General features: G+C 40.6%; 1 pseudogene; it reads left to right on the top strand.

Moving 5' to 3' along the window:
• Nucleotides 1-16031: 16031 nt before the first annotated feature.
• LOC142461012 (elongation factor 1-gamma pseudogene) lies at nucleotides 16032-20326 on the top strand (annotated as a pseudogene).
• The last annotated feature ends 1158 nt before the right edge of the window (nucleotides 20327-21484 follow it).

A 21484-nucleotide genomic window follows, 5' to 3' on the forward strand; every position in this document is an offset into this window, starting at 1 on the left:
AACATCCCAGCCCAGTCCAGATCAAATCCGTAAGTCTGATATTAGCCCATATTCCTCTTCAGACTCACGAAATACATGCAATGACACTGAATGCAGGAAGATCACAGACCAGTGGGTGAAAATTCTTATGGATCCAGTGGTGGTCGAGTCATCTCAGTGATGGCAGGGGTCTCCACATGGCTCCTTCAGCGAGAGGGCTCTAGTGTAGCTCCAGGTGTCTTGTCAGCAAGCATGCCTCCTTAGCCCCGCCATATGAGGTCATGTAGCTGCAACCTGATTGACAGACTTGACTGTACCCCTTTCACTCCTAAGTCTCAAATTGACAACAGATTTTGTAACTACCACAGGGTGGAATTGGAGTGAGCATGAAGGATATCTCCTCTTGCCCTAGAACAAAGTGAGTGTTGAAACTCCACCAAACCAAACCAAACTCACCGCCATCAAGGCAATGCTGACTCATAGCGACCCACTGTGGGTTTCTGAGACTGAAACTGTTTATGAGAGTCCCAGATTTCTCTCGTGAAATTGCTGGTGGTTTCCAACTGCCGACCGTGCACATTGCAACCCAGCGCTAACCACTGCACATTCTAGTATTGACTCCCTCTTTGTCAGATCCTGAAAGGCAAATCGTAATGTAGTTCTTGGCAGTAATGGAGATTTTTATATTTCAGACTTCTGCTGAGGCACTCAGGAAAGTGCAAAATAAGAAAAGCAGTGGCTAATTTGTGAGAGCAGATTTAAGTTAGGGCAGAGATCGCCCAACCAAACAAATAAATGAACTCACTTTCATTGAGTTGAAGATGACTCATAGCCGCCCTATAGAATTGTCCCTGTGGGTTCCAAGACTGTAAGTAACTTGTTATGGGAGGAGAAAGCCGCATCTTTTTCCAGTGGAGCTTTTGATGGTTGCAAACTACTGACCTTGTGGCTTGCAGCCCAATGCATAAACACTATGTTATCAAGGTTCCTAGGGCAGAGATAGGGGATAATAAAATGCCTGCCAAAAGGTATGTCATTGTCTGCCCTGCCTACTCCTGTATGTCTTATTTGGCTTAGAATCTAAGGTGCCCATGCGCACTCCATTACAAACCTTACATACAATAGAAAAAAGTTAGCATATCCCATGTCTGCTAAAGATAAGACATTATGAAACTTTTGTTTCAGTTGTGTGAGTTTTTCTGCGTAAAAGATATTTCTTATCATGCATCATTGCCCGAGCTGTACAACAGCCTTTCAGTTTGAGTATAAATTTCATGAAGCCAGTAGTCATGTCCAACTTGCTCACCCTGCTTGACACCATGCAGACCTTGACCTGTAGGTTGATCTTTAACTGTAATTATGGTTCAGAAACGGCAATTTACCTGCTCCCACACCCCTGTTTAATTTGCTCTTTATAAAGTGATTAATGACTCTAGACCTATCAAAGAGATAAGGATATTTTCAATGATCACATTATTTTATTTGACACGTGATTGACTCCTGATTCTTGATTCTATTTTCTCCTAATTTCCCTGTTTGTATTGGCCACTCCCCATTCCCTTTGGGTTCTTTTGCCCATTGCATACATGCACCTATTCCCCAGATGGGGAAGGGCTGAATGGCAATAGCCCTTCGTGCTCTTCTGTTTTCATAATAATCATAAAGACGGTGAGCATAATAAAACTAATGGTTGACCTTTTGTGTTTATAATGATACATTTTGATTGGGTTGTTACCTCTCTTAGGTAGCATGGTTTTCTTACAATTTAATTAATTGATGGTCACATTGACATACAATAAAAATTAATGGCAAAGACTTTGGACAACGTAAGTATTCTATACAAATACACTATTTGTGATGTCCTTTTGAAAAACAAGGTGCAACTGACCCAAGCCATGGTATTTTAAATCACCTTATGCATGTGTGGGAATGGGGCAATGAATAAGGAAAGCTGAAGAAGAATTAATGCTCCTGAATTATGATGCTGGCAAAGGATATTGAATATAACATGGACTGTCAGAAGAGTGAACAAATCTGTCTTGAAGAATTACAGCCAGAATGTAACAAGGATGATGAGACAATGTCTCACACATTCAGACAAATTATCAGGAGGGCATCGTACTTGCAAAATTGAGTGTCGCTGATGAAGAGGAAGTTCTTCAACAAGAAGGGCCGACCAGCGGCTACAGCAAAGGGCTCAAATATTGTGAGGACGGCCCAGAACGCAGCAGCATTTCACTCTGTTGTATATGGGATCACCATAAATGAACAAACTCCAAGGCACTAACACTACCAACAACAACAGCAAAGCCATAACAAGAATGAAATTAAACAACTATAATACTATACTCTTAAATCTTGAGTCTCATCTCCAGTCTTGGAATGCTTTCAGAGAATTGGTGGTTTCCAGAAGCAGTGGTTAGACAGCCTGAGGCTTTGCCCTGTTAATTAGCAAATTTTATGTGTTTTATTTATCTGTTCTCTTGTTTTGTCTGTTAATGCATCATCATGGTTATCTGCGATGGCTGTGCAGGGCAAGTAAAACCTTTCCTTGCTGCATGCAGAGGTTTCAAAATTATTCGCACCATCCAGAATTCTCCTCCATGCCTGCCTTTCCCTATAGGCTCCCCTAAGTAATTTTCTATGCAGCTTGTTGTTTCTAATTCTACAGCTAAATTGATCTTCAGCATCACATTTGGAAGAGGGAAATGAAGCCTTTAAAACTTGCTACCAACTCAGAGACCTCCTCTCTTGGGTGTTGTCTATGGCCTCAGCAATTATATTTTTTATCTGAGACATTTTTATGTGAATAAAATAATCTCAGTTTCTTAAATGAGACAATTAAACTCCATTTTACCTGGTTTCCCTTGGGCTGTGAGGTCTTAAAGCAGAGAGAGCATCTTTGTTCAAGTATTTGATAGGCACACAGCTTTTAGTAGTCTTTTTATTGACCGACATCTATGTTCTGAATTGTCCATACCTGGATTCCATGGGAAAAATAAACTGGGAGTTGAGCCATTACCTAGTGAAAGGACTCAATCTGAATAATTTAGACCCACATGATAATTGCCAATGTAGGAGCTGAGAGCCTTTGGCATTTGTTTATATAGTCTTTCATTGGTACAGCATCCTTTTCCTTTTGCTTCAGTAGGGGAAATAACAACTCAGCTACCCTATGCCACTGTTTGCAATTCAAGATATCTAGCAAAATCGAGCCTGAGGATTGAAAATCTGTTGCAATGAGGAAAGCACTCTGTGGTAGATTTTATTATTGTGCAAAATATTCACAGCCCCTCCCTGGGGAGATTATACTTCTCTCATCCACAGTCGTCCGTCCAGGTAAGCCAAAGGATTTTACTTTTGACTCCTTTCCAGGAGAATTTGGGAGCCCTGGCTCTGCAATGGCTACATTGGCCAGCGACTAACCAGACACCAATGATTCAAATCTTTTACCTTTTCTATGAGAGTAAGTTTCCCTAGAGATTTAGTCTTGGACACCTTGTGGGGAAGTTCCAGTCCGTTCTATAGGGTCACTATGAATCTGAATGAATTTGATAAAATTAATTAATTGAAATGAATTAATTAATTGGAAAAATCCTATTTTTATAGAATTACATAAACTCAGTTCACACTGTGTTGAGAAATGTGAGGCTATCTTGACCATGGACTGTGAAAGGAAGTAGAATGGATCTTCCCTGAGGAATGCTTGAAGATGTCCTTCATGCCTCTTTCCTCACTCATTTTCTTCTCGGACAAGACCCAGAAGGGGCGCTAGACTGAAGCACACATGGAGTAGAGTTAAAGTTCTATGACAATGGTCCTACAGCCTGAGAAAGAAATAAACTTATGATCTTGTAATCACACGAGATTTAGGAGCTAGCTGTTAGTGTAGAGCAGCGGTTCTCAATCTGTAGACCTCCACCCCTTTGGGGGTCAAACAACCCTTTCACAGGGGTCGCCTGATTCATAACAGTAGCAAAATGACAGTGATGAAGTAGTAATGAAAATAATGTTATGGTTGGGGGATAACCACACCATGAGGAACTGTATCAAAGGGTCGTGGCGTGAGGAAGGTTGAGAACCATTGGTGTAGAGACTCCGAGGGTGGTACAAAAGGTGACAGCCTAGGCTGCTAACTGGGAGGTTGAGGGAACAAGTCTTCCCAGCTGCACCTCAGAAGAAAATTCTAGTAATCTACTTCTCTATGGTCAGTCATTGAAAATTCTCTGGGGGCATAGTTCCAGTCTGATACACATAGGGTCATTACAAGGGCAATTTGCCTCAGTAGTAACTAGCTATTCAGGAAGAGTATAACTAAGACTATCTGGATGGGCACAAATTGAACATGTGGGCATTCTCCGATGGTCGTTATGTCTTTGCGTCTGGAGCAACCACCTGTCATTCTCTTCAGTCTCTCAAAATGCAATCATTCAGTTCTACTTCATTTCCTCTGAAAAGATCAGAAACCGTCCGTTCTTATTATGTGTCGATTTCATACTTGCAAGTTTTTCTACTCTGATAGTTACATAATTCCAGGTCAACTGATAAATAAGTGTAGGGGTGGAGTCTAGCCTGTCAATCAGGTGACAGCCTGATGACTCCTTGTAGGCATGCATGGTCTTCTCTTGAGGATTCTGAAAACTTTCTCTCTTTCTCTCTGGAGGTGGGCCACAATCTCTCTCTCTCTGACTCACCTTTCTGTTGAAGAGCCAGACTCAGAGTGCTGAAGGAGCCATGCGGACCCATACCAGTGCTTAGATTCTTATACCACCATTGGGTCCACAAGCCTTTTCACCCACCCACTTGTGTTCTTCCTGAATTTGACATAATTGCATGTGCTGTATGAGTCTAAAGAGGACTCTATAGACTAGTATTGGACATCTGGGGCTAATATCAGACTTATGGACTTGATCTGGACTAAGCTGGGATGTTTTCTTGATATGCAATTACCTTTTGATATAAAGGTCTTATACATATACGAGTGTCCTTGTTTCTCTAGTCAACCTGGATTAACACATCTACCTAGTAAATATTTATTTGTACCAAATCAACACTCACACTCAGGTTTAGTGCTGAAATTTTGTTTATCAATAAACAAGGCTGATTTGGTATTCACTAATTCAATGTTTGCAGAAACTTTATAGAACATAACTCATAAATAGTGAGAAGATATTTTAGATAGATTTTTGTTACAAAGATTTACAGTGATTCTTATATAAGGTCTTTGGCCCAGAGATGATGGAAGATATGTGATAGGAGGAGAGGGGCAGGAATGACTTAGAGAAGTAGTTGTGCCAACATTGTTGTTGCTACCAAATGCTGTCAAGTCCTTGACCACTCATAACAACCCTATGTACAGCAGATGGGACGTTTCCAGATCTAACCCCCACCCCTATACTGTTGTGGTTCAGCCCTTTACTCCAGTTTCTGTTTCAACCCATTTCTTGAATGGTCTTTTTCATTTTTTATTTTTTGATCTTTTTCTTTTTTTAGCTGATCTTCTACTTAACCCAGGCTATAGTCCTTTTCTGGGAACTGGTCTCTCCTAACATGTCCGAAGTGAGGGAGACAAAGTCTTACTACCTTCCAAAATAGATTTGTTTATTCTACAGGCAACTCATGGTACTTTCAATATTCTTCGGAAACCTCATGGTTCAAATGTATCAATTCTTCTTAGGGCTTCCTCATTCATGATCCGTTTGTTGACACGTCTATGAGGTGATTGAAAAATACTATGACCAACCTTTCAAAACAAAAACCAAACCCATGGCTAGAGTCAATTGTGACTCACAGTGACCCTAAAGAACACAGGAGACCCGCCCCTCGCAATATCTTTCCAAAACCAAATTCACTGCCATGGAGTCGATGCTGATTCTGAGCAATCCTCTGCAGGTTTCCAAGGCTCCTAAAATGCAAATTGTTTTATTTATTTATGTGCTTGTTTGTTTGTTTATGCCGGAAATATGAGTAGAAATCAACTCGATGGCCATCTGGATCACACACTTCTGAGAGGTAAAGAGTACACCTGGCAGAGATGGAAGAAGGTAGAACACCAAACCATAAATCATTGCCATAGAGTCAATGCTGACTCACAGTGACCAAAAGACAGGGTCAAACTGCCCCCCATGAGTTTCTGAGACCATAAGTGTTTATGGGACTTGAAAGCTCTTTCTTTCCCTGTGGAGAGGTTGATCGATTTCAAAGTGTAGAGCCTGTGGATCTCAGCCCAGTGCATAATAACTTTGCTTCTAGGGCTCCTGGAAGAAGGCAAAGCAACCCACTAGTTAATAACATCACCTAACCTGTGTTAGTCTGGGTAGACCAGAGAAACAAATCCACGGACACACATCTGTGTATAAGAAAGAGTTTCATATACAAGAGGAATTGAACATTGGGAAAATATCCCAACCCAGTCCAGTCCACGACCATAAGTCTGATATTATCTCATATGCCCAATACCATTCTATAAAATCGTCTTCAGACTCATGAAACACATGCAATGAAGCCAAATGCAGGATAATCACAAACCAGTGGGTAGAAAGTCTTTGGGTTCAGTGGTGTTGTAAGCATCTCAGCACTGGCAGAGGTCTCTCAGCAGCTTCTCCAGCTCCACAGTTCTGGTTGAATCCATGTGGCTTGTATTCTTCAATGTCTCCCAGGTCATAGCTGAGAGAGAAAGGTATCTTATAGCCTTTGCTAGGGCATAATTGTGTCCTCTCTCAAAAGATATGTTGAAGTCCTAACCCCTACACCTGTAGATGTGAACTCTTTTTGAAAATCTTTTTTTCTTTTGAAGATGTTTCCAGTTATAATGTGGCAGGTCCTAATTCCTTTAAAATGATGTCTTACAAAGGGGATAGCAGTTATGAAAACAGAGACACACGAGGGAAAGACATTTTGTGAAGCTAGACTTCCAGAAAGGAACACCAAGAGATGTCTGGGGCTGCCAGAAACTGGAAGAGGTCAAAAGGATCTTCCCTGATATGAGACAGGATATTTTGTTATGGCAACACCAGGAACCTAAAGATACCTTATTTCTCCAGATTCACTGTACTTGAGGAAAAGGCAAGGCTATGGTTAATAATTATCGAGCTATGTTGGCTAGATAATTGGCTATCCAGCAAAGCTTATATAATTTCATATTCTATCTCCTCTTAAGGTTTTGGGTTCTTGTAGTCTATTTTATGTAGTTTTTTATGTTTTTCTGTACCGTTAGAATACAGGCCCTAAAGTTAAGCAGCCTGTTGTAAACTCTCAGCTCTGGTAAATCATAGTTTCTTGGGGAATTGACATAGTCTCTCTGTGTCTTAATTTTCTCTTTTGAAGAATGAGTGTTTCTTAAATGCCTGCCTAAACTTTTTTTTTAGAGTAAAAAGATGAGACGTAAAATGTTTAGAATGGTGCCTGACACCCTGAAATCAGTTTATGACTATTCAGAATTCTTCGTCTCTATTTCACTTTATTTCATGTTGGTCACAACAGGATCCTTCCGCCATAGCAGTTGTGGTTGTGGCTTGTTGATTCCAACTCATTGCAACGCTTTGTACAACTGATGAAAACACTCCCCAATTCTGTGTCATCCTCTCAATTGCTCCTATTCCAAGGTAACTCGAGCCCTCGTCATGGAGCCCAGAAGAGGAAGTAATTGGAGGCACAGAGAAAGAGCTCTCAGATCTCCAGATTGTGCCACTCAAGTCTTCAGTTTAAGATTCGTCTAGAAGTATGAGGAAATTGACCTAAGAGAAGAAATAGACTATCTGAAATGAAGGGAAGGGGCAACCCCTGGAGCTCACAAAAGCAAGGAATTGTGTGTGCTTCTAACAAAGAGGACAAAGGAAAGCCATGGGCATCAGGTAAAAGATTCAGAAGGGTGTTGCCTCAGCAGCATGGCAAATATGGTCTTAAACTAAAGGCTTTGGGGTTGGGGTTACCACCTAAAAACAAAATGTTTAAAGCCTAAAACCAAGGATTAAATTATCACCCATCAATAGTTTGTGCCAGAACAAAAACAAGATATTTATAAGAATATGAGCAAGACCACAAATAAAAACAAAAACAGGAATCTTTTCAAAGCTATGCATTTAATTTATTTTATAAAACCTTAGCGCCTTCAAAGTACTCTCCATTACACTCCATACATTTGTCAAATCTGCAATTCCATTCTTGAAAACATTTTTCAAACTCATCTGTTTGGATGGCTGGCAGTACCTCTCATTTTTCTTCACATCTTCTACATTGTCAAATCGCTGACCTTCCATGTCCCTCTTCATTTGCAGAAGCAAAAAGAAGTCGCAAGGAGTGAGGTCAGGTGAGTCAGGTGCCTGGGGCAAGAGAGACATGCATGCTGTTTTTGCAAAAAACTGGTGCAGTGAGATGGCTATATGAGCAGGTACATTGTCCTGCTGGCAAAACCGCTCCCCATCAGTCACAAATCATGCCTTTTTGTCACACACAGTTATGCAATCTTTTCAGAACCTCCAAACAGAAAGCTTGATTAACAGACTGACCTGGTAGAATGAACTCCAAATGCACTATGAGTTGTCATTTTTGTCCATTCAGGAACTTGATGGACATCCAAACTGAGATTTGTCATGAATCAACATTTCACCTTTTTTGAAATGAGAAAATCATTTGATTTTTTTCCCCATAGTGCAGTCCTTATAAGCTGTGTTCAACATCACAGCCGTTACTGCGGCATTTTTCCTGAGCAGAAAACAAAATTTCACAGCCACACACTGATTCTCTTAAATTGACCTTCACAAACATAGAAGTGTGAGAAAAATAACTTTTATGAAAAATTTCTCAGTGATCAGAGAGAACCTTCCCATAAGATACTGGGTGCACTTCCTCACAGCGAGTTGCACTAAGCTCTCCTAGCATGAAAAAATGCATACTAAGAAAGTTCTGCTCTGCCCAGTGCAATTCCAGTTTATTTTGGGGGGGTGGGGGAGTGGGTACCCCTTGTACAGAAATACCCACCACCAAAGAAGGTACAATACATAGTGTCTGATGGCCAATAGAACATTTCCAGGCAAACAAAGGAGCAAATAAATATAAACACTCCCAAAACAGACCAGGAAAAAAAATGACATAGTTTATAGAATTGGTAGAAAGGGGTGCTAAATGGTTATTACAATTGCATTCTTTATGCTAAAGAAGCTAGAGGAAAATTGTATTGTGCTAAAATTAGAGACTAGGAAATGGTCATAAAAACATTGTAAATGAGAAAATGTATTAGGATTAATAGCAAAGTAGACATTGCATGAAAGAAGACTTGGTGAATTTGTAACATAGTGAGAGAAACTCTCCAAAATGAAAGATAAGGAGAAAAGGAAAAATCAACCAAGAATTAATTAGCTGGGAGACAACGCCAAATGCCTTGGATGTGTCCAATTAGAGTCCTTGGAGAAGAAAAGGCAGGAGGGACAGAGAGAAAAAAGTACCATCCAATTTTTTGTCCAAATTTGTAGAAAAACTATAAGCTCACTGTCAGAAACTGTACTGAACTCAAAGACAAAAACCATGATGAGAACTAGACCAATGCACATCAAAATCATATTGCACAAAATTATACTCAGCCAGACTTTCAATGATATGACCAGACAGCAAGTAATTGTATGTAGTTTCCCAAAGGCATGTAGTGCATTTGTCTTATTTAAGTCTATTGTTGTATATTTACGCCAGGTTCCCATTCTTGGTCTGCAGGGTAACGGCACCATCCTCTATCACTCATTGTCTTTGGTGCCCATTAGACTGAATATAAACCACTGCCCCTGGACACGATCCTGCACATCTTCAGTTTTACTACTTTATATGAAGTTCTAGAATGACTCTGGGAATTATCTACTTAAAAAAAAATTTCCCTCATCATAATGGTGATACCTTTGATGTCACTATTTGAATGTCTTCTACAAACAGTGTTTCATATTTTAGCATGCCTAAGATGGCCAAATTGTACACTGCGGACCCTTCCTGTTGACCATCTAGCACATGTAATTTAAACAGAATGCTCTCAGTTTTCTGGTCTTAACTGCCTTATCTTTTTTCCCTTAACATTTTCTGGATCAATAGTAAACCTATATTCTCCTTAACTATTTTGAATGTAGGGTTTATATAGATCATCATTTACCCCTTTTTTAGATATTGCATGTTACATTTCCTAAGAAAACTTAACCCTTGCTTTTTCCTTCACCCAGAAACATTTCCCTCCACATTTCAAAGGACTTGGGCTCTTCCTATCTCCACTTCAATGGCTTTCATATTTTAAGTAGATCAGCTCTGATTTTCTACCACTACAAGGTGCCTTTCTTTCAGCTACCCATCGTGTCTTGTTCTCAGGTCAGTTTTGAGAGAGCGGTCTTTTTCTCTCTAATACATTAAAAGAGGTAGGAGGAACTAAGGAGGAGAAAGGGTTATAGATTAGTTAGGGACCATGAGTACTATATCTCAATATGTTCATTAACATTGTTGTTGTTGGTTGCTGTCGAGTCACACCGCTGCCCCTTCCAGCCCCCAATGTGACAGAGGGGAAGTATCTCCAGAGAATTTCCTAGGTGGAGAGATCATGAAGCTGTTCCAACCACTGAGAAGCTGGTCTGGGTTGAACCCTTTGGTTAACAGGTAAGCACTTTGCATTGTGCCACCAGGGATCCTTGAGTCATCATCACCAACGGGTATTGCTCTGTCAGCCCCGTGAAGGAACCCTTAGGAACTGCCATCCTTGCACTTTCTGAAGCATAAAATGAAAACCTCCAGTTGATTACACAAATCACTGTCACACCACCACCCTGTATTTCACCCTAGACATGAGGCCAGTTAATATTTTATGAGTGTTCATCAGTATGCACAGATATAACGGCTGGGGCAAAGAGCTGGGGCTGTCATTTGTGCCCTTTTAAGGATTTCAGAAGTAAATAAAGTTGCTTTAAAACGAAGAAAGGCAGGCATGGGGCTTGCTGTTCCTGGAATTCTTCCCAGGATGCTCTCTAGAACAGAATGAAAGTCTCTGTGAGTTAAATGGAAGAGCCACGGAATTCTTGGATAAAAATGGGGCATGGTTTTGCTCTAAAATAGAGGTGTGTGTGTGTGCTCTTTTCATGGTGTCATAAGGAAATAAAGTGTTGGCATAAACAATTAAAATACATTTTAGTCGTACAGATCATACAAAAAATTATGTACAATTCGCAAACCTAAGAAAATACTGGCAAAAAAGAGAACTTTTCATGTACCTGTGATTTGAAAATGCAGTAAAGATTGATTCGGTTATGAGGCACAGGCAATTTGGTGATGATAGACTGTGTTAGGTGGGTGATTTGTTTTGCATTAATTAGAGGTTAGAGAGGGTAAAAGACATTATTACAAACAAAGTACTATTTTTAAAATAGCTCAGTGGTACAACCCATTGCTTAGAGAAAATGCAGGCTCTGTTTCCATTGCATTTATCTATTTACCTGCTCCTTTGCATAGGTAGTGGATGTGTTTTTTGTCTCCTTAATTTAGTAGAAGGTTGTTATTAATCAATTAAGTTGTTAGCTTCAACAGACATACTAAACTATAACAATCTGCACATATATAGGTACTCTACTGGTAGAGGAACACCAACTAAACACACCACAAAAATTGCCTTGTAAATTGTGAGGAACAGTTAAATGCTTCTCTCTCCCTTTCTCTTTCCTCCTTCTTCCCATTCTTCCTTGTTCCTTTCTTCCTTTTTATCTGCCTCTTTCCTCCTTCCAGCCCTTCCTTCCTTCTTTCCTCCCTTCATTTTGCCTTTTTTTCTGTTTTCCATCTTTTCTCCTTTCCCCTTCTCTCCAATTTTGCACACCCCCCCTTTATCTTTCTTCCCTCCATCTCTTTCTCAAAAGTAGATTTACTCTCTCTCTCTGCTCAATTGTTGCAGAATACTTGGGCAACATCAAAAGCACTGTATCCTAGAGGTAGACATTTCAAGACACAGTCTTCCCTGTCCTGGGGAAAGTTCTGGGGAAAAAAGACTAAAAAAGAAGAAGAAAATCCTTCAGCAGGGAAATGTGCCAAGAATGAAGTTGATAGTGGTGAATGTAACAAAGGACAAACAAGATATTGCTTATAAATTTTAAAACTACAACAGACAGAATCTACTAATAAGACTGAGTAAAGGAATGTAGAAAACCCATGAAAAAGATTGCAGAATCCTTTGAAATCCCTAATTGGTTAATCCCAGAAAGTTTAGGGTTAATTTTTCAAATTATAGAGATCAGGAAATTGAGAGATTCTGTGATGTAGGGCCATGAAACAAGCAAATAAAAGACTAAAAATTGTAATCAACAGCTCCTCATGGGCAATCGTGTGCTCAGAGCAGTTTATAGAAACACAAAATGAAACAAATCAATTCCTGGATGCTGAATTATGTATGGGTTCTGCTGACATGTGTATTTTCAGCAGACAGAATCTGTGTTTTCCTACTCTATTTTCCCCACAGAGAGCAAAACGCTTGACCCAGGAAAGAGTGGATAAGGAAATGAATGAGTTAATGCATGGATGGATGGATGGATGGATGGATGGATGGATGGATGGATGGATGGATGGATGGATAAGAAGACAAACAACTAAACAAATAGGTTTCTGAGAGATTCTCCATGAAGTTGAGTAAACCTAAACGCCAAATATTTAACCGCAGTGTTTCCAAAGAGACCTTGATCACACGGGCAAAATCTGAGAAAGGGGGTGCATTCTTTGACCGATTAGCGTCAATCTATTTGGTTGATCCCTTTTGATACTGAACACAAAGTTTTTAAAATGTTGTGTGCCTATGTAGGCAGTCGATTTAGCATTCCATCTAGACGTCTAAGTCTTAGACTATTTACTAAAAGATGGGCTTTTTGGACTAAGCATTTAGGCAGCTTAATAACTAACATGTCCCATTTGTTTCTTCTTTTCAATTTCATTAAATGACCCTGGCAGCAATTAGCTCTCTGCTCGTCTTCACTTTGATCTCTGGGTTTTGTAATTGAAGCTGTGACACATGAGAATTTATGTAAACAGCCCAAGTTTGATCATTGAATGTGTAGTTCCCTTCCTACCATTCCTGGCCTTCCTGTTTACTCGTCAACATGTACCCAGCATGCCAGGGTTTCTTAAAAAATTATGTTTCCAACATAGCAATGGATTCACAAAAGACGTCACTAATGTCCTAAATTTATTTTTCTCCCAATATTAGACTGATTTTGTCATTTTCAAATTGCTGGCTTCTGGTCTTTGGGTAGAATTTTCTACTATACTGAAATAGAAAGAAGTCTGATCTGATGAGTATGTTGTAGCTGCAGCTGGAGAAGCTATTGCACGTGGAAGCCTGTGTGGTGGGAAGAAAACCTTCTGGTTCAGAAAACACTTAGGGCAGTCACTGCAAGCTAGAATCTGTGGCAATTACAACCCACCTAGAAGTACCTCAGGAGTACTGTGTGAACTGCCAGGTAATTTCTGACCGTTAACCTCTAGGTCAGTCATTCAAATCCACCAGCTAAGGTTTGAGAGATAGACGACTCTCTGCTCCAGTCAAGATTTACAACCTCAGAAACCCTATATAGGGTCCTGATGTGTCAGAATTAACTCCCTCTTAGTGACTTAACAGTGAGTTTAGAGAAAGAGCCAGAGATCTGCTTTGACAGATCATAGCCATGAAAATCCCACTGAGTGCAGGTCCACTCTGCAGGAGATGAGGTTGCTGGGCATCGGAATTGACTCAGTGCACTATGGCCGCACTGGAGTTGCACGTGTGTGTATGGAAATACCTATGCAAACACATGCACTCACATAATCACCAAGAGAGCGGGCTCAAGAAAAGAGGGAACGAAATCACAAATCTGTCAAACTGGACACCCAACAAAACAAGGCCTCCTGTTTCATTTTTATACCTTGGGATGAAGGAGGAAAGCTATCAGCTCCAGAGCTGTCTCTGTTTTCTGGAAAGAGATGGAGAGAGAAACTTCAGCGAAGGCAGCACCCTCCTGAGCTGCCACTGTATGAACTAACAGGGGTTAGTGTAACTTTGTTTTCTAAATTTTTTTTCAAATACCAATAAGATATTTTCAGCCTACCAGCTTAAAATGTTCTATTTATTTTCAGTGCTGTTAATTGGTGCATTGGTGCTTTCATCCTTGGATTTGCAGCAGCACAATGCGTTTCTAATTATATTTATTGTAAACATTTCAATCTATTATTATCAAAATGTATTTCAATAAATTTTCATTAAAAAAGAAATCCATTCAGCCTTGGTGGAAAAGGTAAGCTGTAACATATTTGTTAAGACACTGTATAACTAAACAATGTTAGGGGAGTAAAACTCCAGACAACTTGAGACTCACAACCCTGAACACTCCTTGATCATTTTCTTCGATCTTTCCCTTCAGTAATTGCTCCGGGCTTCCTAGATGTGTCACCAGCAAGTGACAAGAGCAGCTTTTAAATATGTCCGAACCTGTAACATCCTTCAGCCATTATTTTACTATTTCTCCTTTGTGACTCCAACTATGAGAGCGGGCTCACATTTCTAGAGTTTATTTGGTGTGCTGGGATAGTGCTCATGTACTGCACACACTGACAATCAGAGCATTGCAGGCACTCGTGCTACCTTGGCTTCAATAAGACGGGAGCTGTATGATGTCAGGTATCAGATTTAGAAAGAGCCGTGGTTGTGCAATGGTTAGTGCTCGGTTGGTAACAAGTATGTTGGCAGTTTGAGCCTCCTCCATATCTCAGTGGGAGAGACTTGGAAATCTCACAGATAGTAAAGCTCAGAAAATTCCACCAGGCAGTTCTACTGTCACATGAACTTGCCATGAGTAGAAATCAACTGAATGGCACTGACCACCCACAACATTATTTTTAGCCAGACCTAGGTTTGAAGGTTGACTGTAGTTCTTTCCTAGCCCCAGCCGAATTCCATCTTTGCTCATGATCACCAAGTCACTTAAGACTAGTCTCTTCAACTCCAGAACCAATGACTGAATATGACATTGTATCCCACTGGAAAGTAGAATTTTTATATAGTCTTTTTATATTTTATGTCTGGTGTTGGAATATCAAGAGGAGACTCATCAGAAAACCTCTTGCTGGTAGAGGCACAGGATTCTGTCTTTCTCATTCCTTAGACCATGTGCACAGGCATTGAGGTGTTGGTGTATCTCACTCTTTTTTGCCATCGGTGGAGTTTAATCATGCATCCTTCATTAGAGAATCCATGAGAATAATGTGCAAGATCTGTCCTCTCCTCTTTTGATAAGTCAAGCTGGGAATTAAATTCAAGTTTGATCCTTTCCCTGAGCTTTCTGTGTAACAGATTTATAACCTTCCTTGACCTCTACTGAGAGAAATGACTGCCACTTTCCTGAGTCATTCCTTAAAGGCTTGTTGACCTCCCCTTTTCTAGTCTTGTACTTCTGAGAATCCATAATGACCCTAGCTATGTGGTTCTTGTGCAAAATGTACTCAAGTAAACTATTATCTGTGGTGAGTATAAGGATTAAATATAATAACATCTGTGAATGGGCCCAGTTTAGACTTCAATATTGACTCCATTCTTTCCCCCCCCCTAAGTATAATTGGTTAATTTTTAAAACATTTAGATGCTAGACATGGCAGCATTTGACTTGTTGTAGATATTAAATTATCAACAGAGATAACATGCAAGCGCTTGCCAGAGCTCTATGGCTGGACGGTCCGAAGGCAGATTAGGTTTTGCCCATAAAGAAACACGCAGAATATGATGACCCTGTGACCTCAGATACAGAGCCACTGTCAGCGTAGCAGGGTCCTGGACATCAACATCTTCTGGGAAAATCTTTAGTCTCATGTTTCAACCTTTTATAAAATCCCAACACCCACCCATACAAGCTGGTTGGAATGAAAACAAATTGTATACTGTTATACCCCCACATATCTACCAAGTATCCTAAACTGAGACAAAAGATCAGGGATATTTCTATTTTGTTCAATGCAACCTGTATTGATATGCATATTCAAGAAATAACTTATATATATATTACACAAGGAACTTTTTTTAAAAGCAAGATTAAATGGTTCCTGAGCTTGATGCTCAGGTAATAACACAAAAATTAATCTAAATTGCTTTCCTCTAATCTAAAGTAACAAACAAAAGCAGAAAAGGAGAAACGTTCATCAGTGTTTCTTTTCTACAGTCTTTATTTTCAGTTTTCAAGTTTGACATTTTGTAACACCATCTGAATGAAGTTACACTGTCGCTTTGAAAGGCCAAGGTCAACTCAACCCAGTAAAGCAGTACCGCAGTCATTTTAGAAAGAAATGGCAGGCTTCCCACGCACGGAGACCAATTCTTATACAGTCAGAAGGGAGCTGAAAAACATGGTGGCTAGATATGGTGGGTAATGGAGGATCCCACGCACAGAGACCAATTTTTATACAGTCAGAAGGGAGCTGAAAAACACTGTGTCTAGATATGGTGGGTAATGGAGGATCCTTACTCCTACTCTTGATGGAAAACCTCATGAGTGCAGTTATCCTCCCCGCCCCTCTAAAAATATGAAAGCAATCAAACAAATGAGAGGCCTGATCATTCCATCTTAATAAACCAAGTGAAATCGATTGAGATTCTCTTAGTTCCATGGGAAAATGAGAAAATATGAATGAGGTTTATTACGAGGCACTGGGACACGGGCAATTGTTAGGATGGTCTTAAGAATGAACTCTTTGAAAGCCTGTGGTTATCTATCCCTTAGCAGAAAGCTACAGCCTTGTGTTAAAGTTCAACTTGTTCCAAAAGGTTATGATTTTGCTGCAAAGACTGGAATATGTTGTGCATTTAGTAAGAGAGTATGGTTTCCACACTATGTGACTGTGCGATTTTACTCCGCTATCACCTCACAATTGTTTTTTCATGTACAATTTAGCCAACAGCACTGAGTTCCCATAATGATTCAGTCAGATCCGCAGCTGCAAACGAGATCGCTATTCCTGTGGGGGAGCTATGCAAACTTTCATAAGCAGAGACTACACCAAGATATCATTCAGCTTTGTGATAAATTTGTGGATTGCCTCACAAAGGGGTGGGTTTGATTGCTTGGGAAGACATGTGTACATATAAAGAAAGCAAGATATGAAAAGGCACTACTTAAGAATGACAGATGACTACTGTCATCTTTGACTTCCATCTGAAGTCAGAGGCGAAGAGAAGCGAGCATCGGTTTTAATGTTTAAACTCTCCTTTTCTCTGCTCTCTCCGTTGTCATTACCAGCCTGAAAGTCTATCTAACAATGGATGGGAACAAACTCTTTTGCTAAGAAACACATCACTATGTATCATTTCAACTGATGATAGATGTCTGAAATCCATGTATCACTCACACTACTCTCTCTTACTGCCTTGCAGGATCCTTTTTAGGGGACCCCAGGGCACCCCTCACAGCTATGGAGGCACCGAGGTTCATAACCCTTCATGCACACATCATAACTACTACATGAGTATGTGCTCATCTTCCTAAATCACAGGCATTTCCAAAGGGATTGACTTCCCTCTGTTTTCATTCGCATCTCACCCCCACAACACATATCGTTACTCTGGGTGTTCCCTAAATTCAAAACCATTCATTCTCAAATCTATTCCTTCTCATGAAGACTGTACAGGGCAGTATAGAACTGCCCCATATGGTTTCATAGGCTGGAATCTGTATAGAAGCGAACTTCCATATGTTTGTCCTGCACAGTTACTGATGGGTTTGAATCATCAACCTTTCTGTGAAGAGCTGAGTGCCAAGGCTCCTTGAATGTTCTATAATAGTTACAAATTAAAATGAGCTGGACTGAAGTCTATCCTTCACTACTATTTTTAGATGCTAGTATGTGCAAAAAATAATGGAGAGAAAATTCTTTAAACACATAGCATACTGTACTGTACCACGTGTCAAAAGAAACTATGACTGAAAGCTAAGAAAATAATCAAGAAATCACAAATAATCGGAGATAAGTTTAAAAGTATTCTTCATAAGTTTGGAAAAGTATACTAGACAAGAAATAAAATGAAAGATTGCTTTACTATAAAATGACATATTTGCTTTACTATAAAAATGTTAATAAGGAAGAAGATGAAAAGCAACAAAAAAGGCAAACCAATAATAACTAGGATGCTTGCCTCAAATAAGTCATGTTAAAGGTTACTACATACAATAAGTGAAATTATTCACAGATACAGTAACATCACAAAGAACACAAGAATGAAAGGGCTCGGGATATAAATGGAAATTTTACAATGGAATATAAGTATTCAAGAGAAAGTGTGTATCTTTTTAGTTATCAAATAAATGCAAATTAAAGCAAGATGTGGGACTATTTTATTCCTGGGTGGGGGTGGGGGGGGAAATTCAGGATAAAATTTCACAGGCTGGGCCTGTTGGAATATTATTATCCATAATAAATGATAGCATAAACTGATGTATTTCTTTCCCAATGGGGGAAATTAGGCAATGCTTCAGGACCAAAATTTTTCATTTAATTTTTCACTCGCTCAAGAAATATTTATTTCATATCCTTATTGTTGCTGGGTGACATCAAGTTAGTTCCAAGCCATGGCTATCTAATGTACAATCAAACAAAACACTGCCCAGCCTGTGCCACCTGCATGATGGTTCCCACACTCGAGCCCATTATGGCAGCCACTGTATCAGTCCACCTCATTGAGAGCCTTGCTCTCCTTCACTCCTCCAGTGCTTTACCAAGCATGACGTCCTTCTCCAGGGACTGGTCTCTCCTGACAATGTGTCCAAGGTGAGTAAGAAGTTGTTTCACCACCCTTGCCTCCAGGAAGCACGCTGGCCGTACTGCTCCCCAAACAGATTTCTTGGTCCTTTTAACAATCCAGGGTACTTTCAGTATTCTTTGCCAGCCCCACAATTTAAGTGCATCCATCCTTGGGTTGTCTTTATTCGATGGCCAATGAGTGTCTATTTTGTGCTTTTTACTCTGCCACATGCTGGTAATTCACTGATGAACACGATAAACACATTATTGCCCTCGTGATTCTTAGTTATTCCAAGGAATTAATATTTAAAATGAAAAGAGAAAGTTTCTTGGAAATTACCCTGGCCACCAGGACCAGGATATATATATCTGGAAAAACAGATCCTTCAAAGCCCTTAGCGGTGCTCAGTAAAGCAGGGCATTCAGGTCCATGTGTTCTCCACATCCTCCCACTTCCACTTGGCCAAACCTACCACATCTCCCAAATTTCTCCACAAATTTCCTGCTGACCTGCTCCTAGAGTTTGAGGGTGAGGGTGGATTCTGCGTGTTTGAGAGCAATGCCATTGCCTCTGATGTGAGCAATGAGGGGGTATGGGGAAGAACTCCAGGGGACAGCCAAGGGGGTGGAATGGTTGAGCTTTGCATGGGTATTCTTTACCATGGGCATCATGCATCACAACAAGCAAGCCAGAGAGAATGCCAAGGGAGAGGTGAGGCACATTCTGGGGCTACTGGATGTTCACTTGAAAACCAGGGTTTTTCTGGTGGGTGGTAGTGTGCCCCTGGCTAACATCACACTTGTGTGGACCCTGTTGTGGCTTTAAAAACACATCCTGGAATCTTCTTAACACCAGGCCTTCCCCGATATCAACTCCTGGAACTTAACCTTCGTTAATTAGCTCCAGTTTTGAGCTTTCTTGTGGGGAGGCAATGCTCTTGGAGAAGATGGCTTAGTTTGAGGTTAAAAGGTTTATAAGAGCTCCAGCTGAAAAATAAGCCACACAGAAGCAGAAAGGGCCCCAAGAGGAGAAGCAGATGCCTAGTTGGTGCAGAAGGAAGACAAAAAGGCAAGGGCTCCTGCATCTGAAGTGCAGCAGGAAGAATGTGAGCAGGCTCTGGCCAAGGAGCTGGAGGTCCAGAAATTCTTTGCTCACCAACCCAAGAGTCCCTCTGTTCTGGATGAGTGTGAACACAAGGACTCCAACAAGAATGCCGTTTTGGTGTCCCAATTTCTCAGAGCACTTTGATAAGCCAGGCTGGTCCCCATGGTATGCTGAATATCGCTTTCAAAGCGAGCTGACTCAGATCTTCATGAGCCACAGTCTCATCGCAGGAAGTTTCTAGTGATTGGACAAGCTAAGGAAGAATGCCTTCACCAGTGTCATCCTCTTCAGAACCAACAGCAGCAGCTCCATTTCTGGAGTCTTGGTCTTCAGAGCCAAGAGCTTGCCTTCCCACTGAAACCTGATTGGCAGCTAGACTACAAGTCATACATATGGTGGAAGCTGGATCCTGGCAGCTAGGAGACCTATACACTGGCCCTGGAATACATCTAGCATGTGGGCAAAGCCTTTAACTAGGGCAAGATCTTCAAATGACCACCTGGCACCCGCTGCCTGTACCTACCCTGCAGTGAGATGAGGGTCATTAAACAAAGCTGAAAAGTGGGAAAAAGAAACTAGAAAGTTTTTTAAACAGTTGAGATAATTCCTATGAAGCAAAAATAGATGTGTTATACTTAGGTGACAACAGTTGAAAACCTGGTGTAATGGTTAAAGTCTATGTAAACTAAACACCCCTGAATAAAGGCCAGGATTGAGCCTAATCTACAACTCAAGTCAAAGTCTGATGAAACACACTTGGGTGTCTTGCCTTTTGTATAAGAGCGCTACCAGTGGAGCCGAGTTCTTCTTGGCCCTTCCCTTTTGCTGGTCTGGTTCCTTCATCTCTATGTTGTGTCACCTGCTGATCCCAGGAGCTGTCAGCATACCCCTAATGATGATTCATTCAGCTGACCTCAGATTCATTTACCTCTGCACCCACCAGCCTGTGCTGCCACTCTCCCTTGGTCATCCTACTTCCTGTTCATAAGTTTCCATAGCTACATGAACCAGGGGGAACCAGACTTGAACTGTACTGGACTTACCTACTTCTATAACTGTGTAATCTATTTCTCCATAGCTATATCTTTCTATATACAAACACATACAAGAATCACTCATTTTGCTTCTCTAGAAAGCCCGTCCTAATACACTGGGATTGCCCAGACACACATAAACATAGGATGATAAGTCAAAAGAGTGTTGCTACTAGGTTTCCAGAACACGCATGCACAGGTTTATTCCAAAACCTGCTTGAACTTATTCTTTTCATGAGCAGATGATTACAGACAAGTTCTCTCAGATAGACACTTGTCTTAGTCTCCTTAGGGTCCCTTTAAACGTCCAATCAATGTAGTGGCTTCTGAAGGAATGTGCTGGACAAGCGACATGTACGGGCAGGGAGGTCAGCTTAGAAGGTTATGGACATTTGGGGATCCAAAGAGTTATCATTGGGGGATGCCAAGAGAGTTATCTTTGGGGGGAGGCAGCAAAAATTCAGATTTACTCTCAAGAGTCATAAGACGTATCAGCAAGTACAAGGACAAGGTTTCTCTGTAGCTCATACATTCACAGGGCATCGTTAAACTTAGGAGTCTGAGGTGGGCTTTGTGTAACAGTATTCTCCCCTATGTAAGCAAGAACCATTATCATGGT

Source organism: Tenrec ecaudatus, chromosome 11 (genome assembly GCF_050624435.1).
Source record: "Tenrec ecaudatus isolate mTenEca1 chromosome 11, mTenEca1.hap1, whole genome shotgun sequence".
Lineage (NCBI taxonomy): Eukaryota > Metazoa > Chordata > Mammalia > Afrosoricida > Tenrecidae > Tenrec > Tenrec ecaudatus.